This window comes from Eublepharis macularius, chromosome 1 (genome assembly GCF_028583425.1).
Source record: "Eublepharis macularius isolate TG4126 chromosome 1, MPM_Emac_v1.0, whole genome shotgun sequence".
Taxonomy (NCBI): domain Eukaryota; kingdom Metazoa; phylum Chordata; class Lepidosauria; order Squamata; family Eublepharidae; genus Eublepharis; species Eublepharis macularius.
The window spans coordinates 114,005,728-114,017,479 of record NC_072790.1 but is presented as its reverse complement, the minus strand read 5'-3'; positions in this window follow the sequence as shown (position 1 = coordinate 114,017,479).

Below are 11,752 nucleotides of genomic sequence, written 5' to 3'. Positions count from 1 at the left end.
ATGCGGATTGGTGGAAATTTTGTGCTAGTTACGAGAGGGCTTTCTGATTCTGTCACAGAGCCTGGAACCTGAGAGGTTCCATTATCAAGGGTTGTGCATATGCTTGGGTGGGAAGATAGGCTGGCAGGCAGGCAGGGGGAAAGTTGCAAGTCCAGCTCAAAGGGTGGAGGGGAAGGGCAAGGCAACAGAAGAGATAGCAGATGGACGTCACAACTTTATTGATTACAACTTTATAGAACATTGGTTCAGATCCAAGCACCAGCTGACCCACCTGCCAGCTGATGACCTCCACATCCCCTCAGCTCGTCTGCAAACATGCCCCAGCAGCCCCAGAGCTGGGCTTGCCTGTTCTGTGCTTCACTCTTGGGGTTTCTTAAGGGGATCCATAGCTATGGGGAAACAGTGCTGGCCAGCCATATTTACTCCTAAAATGATCCATGTCCCATGACAAACCACCCACCAAAGTTATGGGAGTAGCGCAACTCCATCTGTGCCAAAAAACCCAGAAACCAAAAAGGTGTAGGTGGGATGTCTCCCCTATTTAAACCCTGCTGGCAGATCTGACTGAAGCCTGTCCAGGCTAGGTCTGTTGGCAAGAACCCCTCCCACCACCCACCTAGCCACTGCTTATTGGCCAGCCAGATAGTTTGAAGCTATTGGCTTCGATGCCTCATGTGGAGGCTGATGGGATCTGCCTGTGCCAGGAAGCATGGCAGCTGACCTGCCCTGAGCCCTGCACCCTGTAGATCACCAAAAGTACCCTAGTGAGTCTGGGGGGGGGGGGGTTGAGTTGTGTGGCCACAACTTTATTGATTATAGCTTTATACAGCACTAGTGCTTCATGGCGCTCAGATCCAAGCATCAGCTGACTCACCTGCCAGCCAATGCCCCCCACAGTCCCTCAGCTCACCTGCAAGCATGTCCCAACAGCCACTGAGATGGGCTTGCCCCCCATGCCTCACTTCCAAGATCCCTTAAGGGATTCCAAGCTATGTGGAAACAGTGCCAGCCAGCCATGTTTACCCAAAAGGATCTGTGCCCCATGCCAAACTGTCACAAGACCCCCAAAATGGCTCCTGGAAAAGCACCAACCAATCCTGTAGACCACCGTGCATATCCTGCAACCAAATATCCTGCCACCAACTGGACACATGCACCCCTTTGGGACAGAACAATGCCTCCATGCAAAAGGAAATGTCCAGGTGTGACTAATACTCTCTCCCCAGAGTCCACAAACCATCTAATATTCTTAGCCACCTGCCTTCTGGCGATATCAATCTTCCTGGGAGAAACGGCACCCCACCACAAATGCCTCTTCAGCAAGTCTGGCCATAGCAGACATATGTTTGGAAAGCAATCCCATATAGTCCCAAAGCCTGCCTACATCAAGTCCGGGCCTAGCCTGGCATCCAAATTGTTCTCCCCCAGCTGGATCACATGTTCATTGGGGGGAGCGGCTTGGCAGCCTGTTGGAGCACAAAGGTGCTCCAACATGTTCCCCTTATGCCTATCCACCTCTGGAAGACATCCCCTTGAAGACCCGGGTGCCTGTCCCATTCAGATTCTGCTGCGTAGTGATCTGTCTAGTACACTATGCTATGCCCACAGGTCGAGATCAACTTCCGCTGCCCTTTGGGAAATAAAAACAAGCAGGATTAATAGCATGTCTGGGGTGTATGTATGCTTTGTATACATCTGACTTTCATCCGCTCACTGTTCAGATCTCGGGAGGGGAAAAGTCGAGGTTCGCAGTGGCTGGAGCAGCCCCAGTTCTAAAGGAGTGAGCCCTGAACTTCCCAGCTGGCAGACCTATAGCCTCCATGGACAACTGGAGCATGCTGTCAAATTGGAAACTCATAAGGGAGGAGCCACCAGCATGAACAAGAAGGGGGCCCTGACAGGGCAGGCCCTGAGGCATGCTGACTGGGCATGGTGAGAACCTGGCTGAACCCAGGAATGAGCGAACCACCCACCTCCTCTGATCAGTCTTGGACTTCAGGGTGAGGTGAACCCATGAGCCCTGAACAGATACATTTCCTCAACCCGAGGTGTCGTGGGAGTTGGCCACCAGATCTCCCGACCTGAAGGCCCATATGCCAGTGTAAAGGTGGCCTCGAACAGCTGGGTCTTAAATTCTGACTGGCAGGTGCGAGGGACTGCTTGTTTACCCCCGTGAGAAAGGGCCCAGTGATTGGTCTGTGGGAATTGCCAGAGGGTGGTATGTTCCTCCTCCAGCCCTCTGTGGCCCACTGCACCATGAAGGAATTGCATGTGTGAGGGAATCCCTGCGCCTTGCTGAAGAAAGAGAGAGCAGTCCAATGGCCGCTTGTGTTCTTAAGGGTGAAGCCCCATTCTCTTAGGGATGCTAAATAGTGCAAGCCCATGGCCTCGGAAGCAGACAGAAAAATCCAGGAAACTGGCCAGTGCAGCAGGGTACAGCTGGAGGTTAGGAGGAGTGATAGATGCCAATACTTCCTGCATTATTGACTGCTCCCAAGCTCCCACAAGTCCTCCATAATGTCATGATGTCAGGGAGGACGTTTGCCAATCCTAGAGCATCTCCTCAATGTCATGACATCATTTCTAGGGTTTGATGGCCTGCCACAACACTAGTGTGCCATTCCCCACCCCCAAAAGGCTCCCAGGGGTCACCAGCTGCACCCTAGCAACCTTAAGGAAGGAAGATTAGATCATCTCTTTATATGAGACAAATTTCTGATTCAAAGTCAAAAACCATTCATTGTTTGCAATTTTACTGAAAAGCACAAAGGCAATTGTTCTGTGCCCCTTCCCCAGTATAAATCCCTTGTTCTTTGCTGCTTTTAGCTGTAATAGAGGGAAAATACAGACATTATGTGCTGGCAATCATATGTAAAGACAGCGGGGTAGAGATTCTATTTTTTAAAGGAAAACGAGGCTCAGGAAAACCAAGCTCTGATATATTCTACATCATATTCCAGTGTTGGAAGCAAATTTTCTGTTGTCCAGGCTCCAATACGAGAAGTCAGTAGGCCTACAAGAAAAATATTGAAAGAAACCAAGTATAGTTAGGCACAGCAGAGGAGAAGCAGTGTTTAAGTCCTTTTCTTTACATACTCAACTTTTTATTTAAAAAAACCCAGACACCTTCACCTGCCATTTGAGGATCCAGCGAAAGGAATGGAAAGGTCACTTGCCTGCTAATTCATCTATTCATCTCTTTTCGACAATTGAGAATTTTAGCTGCCCATAGAATGGAGATGTTTTCTCATATCTGCCCCTAATTTCAGAGGGATGCACAATTGCATGAGGAATATAGTTTCTGAGACTGCCATCTCAAATTGGTGTTTATGGGTGGGAGGTAAACACCCAGATATGTGTTTTCCCTTGAGACCAATAGAAACAGTGATCTCGTTGGCTTCCTAATATACTTAACTTTACATATGATATTAAAAAGCCTAATTCAAATTTCTAAAATAACAGATAAGTAACTCAACTTTTTAAAAGCACAGACCTAGATATCGCTCTAGTGTTCATTTTGAACATGAAATCTTTGAAAACTGCACTATGAAAATCAAATCATTTGTGAGTCTGGACACTGCCTGGAGGAAAGAATGTCTCTCTGCTTCTTTGTCATGAATTATACATAAGACAATGAAAGTGGAAGCTCACCACTTATGATTTCTTTGGGGTTTTTTTAATACAAGGAAAAAGAACACAATTTACATGTCCCCATGGCAATTACAATATTCTCTATGACCGCCTTTGCGATGCACCTTTTTCTCCAGTGGTGGGGGTGGACTACAGAAACTTCCATGGAAATCAGCATATGTTTTTTTAAAAAATCCCTCTGAGCAACAGTGTCCTGTTTGCATTGATGACAAATTCTAGGTACAAAATTCAAGTTACTCACTCATTTTTTCTTACGTATTTCGAAAGCCTACCAGATCTGTGCTTCTACCATGCCAAAGGAAAGTAGTCAATTTTTTGCCTATGTAATTATCTGGAAAGCTGCACAAAATCTGGTGTTCAGTTTGCTCCTGGCAGAAACACAACACTAGTACTGGCAATGCTAACTTTAAACATTTTAACATGTGAAGACAAAAATGTAAAAACATTTTCCCTGGAATGCAGCATGAGGCACTGAGAGTCAAAGAGGCTGTGTTCATAGTGATGTCAGAAAACACTTCTCAAGACCCTGGCAACAAGGGTAGAATGCAGTGAAGAGTCTTAATGTGTCCATTCTGCATGGTAAAAAATATCAAATATTAACAGAGAATTTACTAGTTGTAACAGGCCACAGTTTTAATGTAATTTTTAAGGCCACTTGTATCGCTGTGTCTTTGTAAATAAAATACTTTAGAATCAAGGGCTGCTAATGTAAATTTTTAACCAGCCAAGCAAAAAAGGAAATGACCCTTATTTCAAATGTGGCCAACATAAACTACCAATACTTTGCTTCTCACAGATTGCACCTTTACTGCACCTTGTTGATTGCTAAACCTGTATACTTACTGGATGCTTCTTGTTTAATAACATTGATTTGTTTAGTGTGTGTAAAAAATTTGTTGATTCAGAGGAGAGCTCTTTGCTCCAATACATACCGACTTGATTTTCTTTATTTATGGATTGATTCTTTATACTTAACCTACTTGTGTGGTTTCACACACCCCCTCCCTTTATTGTATACTTTGAGTAGAGATGGGCACAACCAGCAATACGAACAAAAAAAGCCACAAACAGCCCAATCTGCTGTTCACGAACAAGCTGTTCTGTTGCAAGCCTCGTTCGTTGCTGTTCGTCAAGCCAGACAGTCTGGCACCTGCAATCAATTCCCTTGGCAACTTAGGCAGGGATTGTCTGAACTCTGTCTGAACTCCTGCTGTTGCCCTGGAAACCCCAATCTGAGCCCAATTTAGCTTGATAGGTAGGTCTTCCTTTCAAGTGTGGAGCTCCAAATTTGTTACAAGGGAACAAAGACCAGGGGGGAGGGGGGCTCCCAGCTCTGGCTTTGGAGAGGGAGAGACAGCTGCTGTTGGCATTTTGAAAGAGACAGTGCATTGGAGCTTGAATTTTCTTTGTGTGTGCTGGTATAGGGATCTACCCCTTCAAGTTCCAGGGCTGCTGCCAGGCTCTGGAGCCAAGCTATTATTTATTATTGGTACCTTTCCTGCTGCCTGCTCAGGTCAAGTTTCTGGGAGTGGTGCAGTAGGGATCTTGACCGAACTTCGATGATGGCTGGAGGAGAGCCTTCTGGCTCCCACCAACAGTCAACCATGAACATGTTCATGAACAGGGCCATGTTCGTGAGTCCTTGTTCGTGGATGGCAATGAACAACGAACATCATGTTCATTTTTTTCTGTTCATGCCCATCTCTAACTTTGAGTAGGCACCTCTCATTTATATAATCAGAAAAAGTTGATGGCAGAGAGTATAGGAAGTGACATCATCTACAAGGCCATGCAAGCCCCAGCCCCTGAGTCTCTCAGCAGAGAGAGACAGAGGCCAACAGTAGGGAGTTAGCCTGATTAGCCCAACTCCCTGGGGGTGCACCCCTTGATGGTGAGGGGGGGGGTGTTGGAGGAGCTGGGTACCCGGCCTGCCAGTGGTGCCACCACTGGCCCCAGGCCAACTGCTGCCTGTTTTGCTGTACTGAGTGGGCCAGCTTCCTGCATACTACATTGCTTGCTCCTCCTCTTCTCCTCCCTCTAGGTGTCCAGTATGTTAAGACTTTTTCCACCAGACAGTCCATCAAAATACTGGACAGTCTGGGTGAAAACCAGATGGATTTCAACTCTATTAAAGGCAAGTATACAAGCCTGGAAGTGGAGGGATCATTAGGACTTTGTTTCTTTGCAGGAGTGTGGCTTGGCTGACATGGCCAGGAGCCAATTGGAGGTGATGTCAGAGGAGCCTTGTGACAGAGGAGGTGGACCTCCCTCCACTCCCAAAGCTGTGCAGGGAGAAAAGGGGGGATGAAGCTTGAAGGCTGGGCACACAGACAGAGCTGGGCTACTGCTACATAGGAAGGAGCTTAATACAGCAGCGGCAGCAGTTCTGGCCAATGGAGCAGGATTTGAGGCGCTTGAACAGCACACACACAAACATATAGGGCATTTTTCATGCTTTATTTTTCTTGAAGAACCCCTTACAATGTCCTGCAGAACCCCAGGTGTTAGCAGACTTATCCCAGCCTTCTCCTTATTGAAAGGGCAGTTTATAAATATGTAATATCATAAGTCCCTTCCTTATGTGCCTTAAGCACATGGCACTGCCTGGTGAGGCAGGACAGATGCCAACCTTGGCTGGAGTTGGAAAATTACCAGGTGTGTCAGGCTGACTACCTGCCCCTCCACACCCTGGAGAAGTACTTAAGTAAAACAAAGAGGTCTTCCAGGACCTTTTCATCAATGCCTTTCCGTACCTTCCACACCCCTCTTTCCTAATCTGGCCTATTCAGGAACTTGATAGCCCATCCTATCCAGCCATTGCAGATCATCAAGCATCCTTTTTCAACTATAGTTTCTCCCAGATATGATTAATCAAACATTCCCAATTTATTGTTACAACTCTGAACAAGCCATCAAGCTATTGTTTCAGGGCAGAACTCATAATTCTGCCCCACCCATGCACCCTCAGATTATGTCTGAGCCCTTTCCCCCCCTTCTGTGAGCCACTGGCCATCCTCACTACTACTTCCATGGACCCTCTCTCCCTTCAAGGCTGGTAAATATCACTCCATCCCAATTACTCTTTCTGTTTCCTCCCTGTTTTTTAGTTAGCTCTGTATGTGTGCTATGTGTGTTCTCTGTGTGTTTGCTCTTTTCCCTCTGTTAATGAAGAAACCTTCCCTGTTGAACACCCACCTGTTTACTTGAGTGTTCTCTAAGGGAATGATCCTGGTATACATAGGTGGAAATCCTGCAGTTACCCCCTCTCGCTGTGTCTCCTTGAATGCTAATTCCCCCAACTCACAGAGACCCCCATTTAGAGTAACACAGGGATCCACAGAACCCTGACCAGGAAGCAATGGATTAAATTCTCAGTAACAATCCAAGACTAATTAATAAAACATTACAAAGCAATGAGGTTGGATCCACTGTTGGCTTCTGTTTACACAAAGGCATTTCTGTCTGGAGAAGATGATGGGCAATTGCTACTCATCCCCCAACTTCCTGAGGACTCCTGCACTTTGTACTCCACATAATTCCTGAGGGTCCAACTTCAAAAATAGCATTTAAGAAGAACAGGGGGCTGCAACTAGAACAGGTAGGAAAGATCCATTCCCATTATCAAGCAGGAGATGTGCAGATCCAATAACTTTTTTACAGATGTATTGAAACGTCTTCCTGAATAATATGTCTTCCTGAATAATTGTTATATTGCAGCTCTATTCCTTTATAAAATGCCCTCCTGGTCAGTTCTTTTTTATACAGCTTGTGGAAAGCCAAAAGTGTGGGAACTTCCTGACTTTTTTAGGCAGTGACTGCAGAATGCACTACCTAGTTCCTGGTAATAACCAAGCTGTAGCAAGCGGCATGAACTGGAGTTTGTGAGCTGATTTTGAAGGGCGGGAGACCTATATAGAGTGTATTACAAGTAGTCTAAGTCTTGATGTTTCTATGGCATGGGTCTAGATGGCCAAATCAGCCGAGACAAGGCTGAGGGCCATCTTCCATCTAAACTGAGATGGAAAAAAACATTTTTGTGACTGCATTAATTTGGTTCTCCAGTGGTAATGCTGAGTCCAATATAACCCATAGGTTCTTGGCCACGTGAGCAAGGATCAGCTGAACCCTGTCAAAAGCTTCATCCAAAGTAGGTTGCACCTTCAAGACTTCAGGCTTCCCAACCAGTACTACCTCAGTCTTGTCTGGGTTCAGTTTTGATTTGTTCACTTTTAGCCATTTCCCCACAGCAGTCGAACAATGATCCAAGACCTCTGCTGCAGCCCCAGAAGATTTGGCTAGAGAGATACAGAGCTGGGTGTTTTCAGTATACGGATAGGATCCAGTACCAAAATTATGAATGATTTCTGTTAAGGGCTTTACATAGAAATTGCATGAGGGAATAAAGCTGCTCCCTGTATTTATTTTTTAAAAACAGCTGTTGGTTTGTGCTGCCTTTCAGAGACCTGCTAAAGGTGGCTCACAACTAAAACAAAACTATGCAATCATTAAAAACAAATGATTAAAAACAAGCAAGTATAGTTACCAGTTTTGGAGTTTCTTATCTCCGAGCTGTCATATATAGCGCTCACTACTATGTGAATTAGCACCATCACAGTCCAAGTTCCTTCGTGCTACTACTGAATAACATAAAACATGGGCAGAGATGCTCACAATTTGATGGTCCGGACTCCGGTGGTACATTTTTCCAAGTGACATGGCAACATTCTCAGTGGGTTGCCAATCCTTGTGCCAAGTATAACCTCGACCTGGCAAGATATGTCCTTGAATGGAATAGAAATATTCTAAACAGAAATATTCTAAAGAAATAGTTTTGGAGGTATGCTGGCTGTTCTAGTAAAAATGACAATGGCAACCCATTACTCCTTTGATTAGTATTTTCCTCTGTATTTTTATTCTTACATATCATAAAGTTAGCCAACCCCAAGTCAGAGCTTGAATGTTGCATATCTAAAGGTTTTCAAGCATCAGAAGAGTTATACAAACAAGCTTCTCGTTTCCTGGAGAAATGAAAGTCCCTTGTGAAAATTATGTCCTGAGGAAAGGAACTGATCTTTTTAAAAAATCTCTATGAAGATAGAAAAAGATTATTCAGCAACAGATGGTTTGCTTACACAGGTAAAACAGAAAAAGGTAGCACATAAATCTGGATTCTGAGAGGAAGGGCTCTCTGTTTTTTCTTTCCATTAAATGAAGAATTATTATTCATTTATTTAAACTACCCAGCCAATTATATGGTTTGTGTCTGGAGTCATTAGGACTGGAAATGCTGAGGGTGAATAATTTTGTATTTCATTAACAGCTCAATCATTGCCCTGCATGCTCTTAGGACAGGATAGAAGGGAAAGAAATTGCCTTGGATGTAGAAATCCGTACAAGAGTTCAGTTGCGGTCCAATGGGCAGGAAAGAGGAGAGGTATGAAAGAGTCACAGGTCACTCTCCTGCAGACAATTTCTGGGAGCAAGCCTCATTGAGTAACATGGAGCTTGCTTCCAAGTAAGCTCGCTAGAATTTCTCCCACAGTGACCTAATGTCTTCTTTTTTTTTTGCTCCTACTAGGGCAGAATGTTTAAAATGGTCTTCCATGTCACAGTTTGTCAATCTAGTATGTGTAACCTCTTTCTGTATGAGTTCTAGGGGGCTAAACAGGAAAAAAATTGCAAGACAAATATAAGTTAAGAAATTTCTTTAAATCAAAACCTTTCAATAGACAGAACGATACAACTAGATTTTTATAGCCAAACACAAAGATGCAACAGAAAACAGAAACTTGCAACAAATAATGTCTCCGAATTCAGCCAAGTGACTGGTTGTCTCTTGGCACCACTTTGGGTGAGCAAAATCCAATTTTTTGCATCCACCAAGTGCCAGTCCCTTGATACAGTTCTCTTGATTACAGAAACAAATTGGAATCCAGGGTTTAATCTTCAACTTGGAAATTACAGCCCTTATTCAAAGTGATAAGAGCACAAAATGTTATCAAGCTCCCCAGCAACCAGCCTTCTCCTTGGCTGCTCAGTTCCAGGCACTGACTCCGCCCTGTTTGGCTAAACCAATGAGCTCATGGAGATTACACACGCACACACATAATGGTCCAAATAAGCGTATTAAGAGACTGATGATACAAATCAAACATTAACACTGTTCCAAATCCATTGAACTCAGTGGGCTTAGAAGGGTATAACTCTACTTAGGATTGTGCTGGTAAATAAATAAATCTATGTAATGCTTTTTTCCCTAATAAACACAGAAAGTTCACTTAAAATGGGGATCAAGAAATATTTCCCTCCAACTCAGCAATTTTTAGTTTAAAAGAAAAACACCGTGTAGTGTCCTCTCTCCACAGTGATCTCTTTGAGGTCTCATGGATAAAAGGAAGAAATTATGGTCTTCCTGTTTTGTCAGTATCTGGCACACAGAAAATAAGAGGGGCAGGAGACATTACAGAGACATGATAGCAGACAAAGATTACAGCAAATAAAAAGACATACGACGTGCTCAAGAGTTTCAAACTCAAACAAGGAAATGAAACTCAAACAAGGAAATTTAGTCTGCTTCACTCTGCACTGGGTTGCGGCCAGTACATTTCACTTACTTCTGACTGCATTTAACAAGTCTGTTCTACTGGGATAATCACAAAAGTTGCAAAATAAGGCCACCAAGAAAAAAACACTAGTGATGTGGTCATTTTCACAAATGTTATTTGCCCCACATTCAATGCTGTTGGGAAGTAGGTTTCTTTCCTGCTTCCCTACAAAAGTGGGTACATTTCCATACTTCCTGAGGTTTCCCTTTCTTTCTTCCAAACTTTCCCAAATTTGCTTTGCTGCAAAGCTTTGGAAAATATTGCAACAAAGCCTGGGTGGCTGCAGTATGGGCAGAAAAGTCCAGATGTTCCAGTCTTCCTCACACAGCAGCCTTTTCCCCTGTAGTGGTCATTCTCCCCCTCCTGCCAAAGGGAGGACTTTTTTGTTTTTCTAAATAAGCAGCAGAATATCATTATATTAATATAATATTATAACGATATGTGTATCAGGTTCTCTAAATTCCCAGCTTTTATTTTTTTAAAAAGGTCAGTCTCTAGCATCTTCTGTTGCAGAGATATAAAGGAAAAGATATTCAGATGCAGATCATCAACTAAAGCCACTTGCACTGTCTCTGTCCCATAGACTGGCCAAAAGCCAGACTGAAAAGGTCCAGAGTGCATGAGTTATTAAAGGAGGAGTTGATCTGCCCTCTCAATCTCCTTGCCCCCAAAGGGAAAATTAGAGATAAGGTGATAACTGGCTACATCACTTTACTGTAGGGATGGTTTTTAAAGTATGGGCTGGATGACTGCCTCTTTGAGCGGCCAAGGAAAAGTGCCTGAGTCAGTGATCGATTTACAATAGATATGAATGGCTCATGTATGTGCATTTACATGACTTCAGCAACTAAGGTAGACAAAGATACAGAGGACAAAAGGTAGTTTTCACAGATCCCAGGATCCTGTCAACATCCATCATGGTAACGGAGTCAAAAAGATCCATAAACAGACTAGATCCATTTTATAACCATCATCCAAGTCAGAATGTATCTGAGACATTTTGTCAGCAAAAAACTTTGCAACAGCATCACAATTAATTTCCTATTCCTGAGACAATAAATGCTCAGATGTAGGAGTCACTAGATGCCAGAATACCTTAAATAATTGGGATGGCCATGAACTGGCTGATGCACTGATAGCATCCATTGTCACTGCTGCTTCATATATCTCTATGGTATACCATAGAGTATATGTTCTGAATCTTCCATTTTCTCCAGGGGAACTGATCTGTTCCAGTTGCAAAACTGCAGACCCCACCTGGAGGTTGGCAACATTGGCCAGGGAAAACTCTGGAGGATGTGGGACTAGAAGAGGCAGGCAGGCTTGATGCAACTAGCAGCCATACCCTCCCTTTGTTTCATGTGGGTGGGGCTAATCCCACAGGAAGAAGGGACAGTTGAGGGGGTAGACATAGCCAGTAGAGCTTGCTCCATAAAGGCCAAAATCTCAGGCCAAGAAGTGGTGGAATAGAGGGGACTTGGCATATCTGGATACTG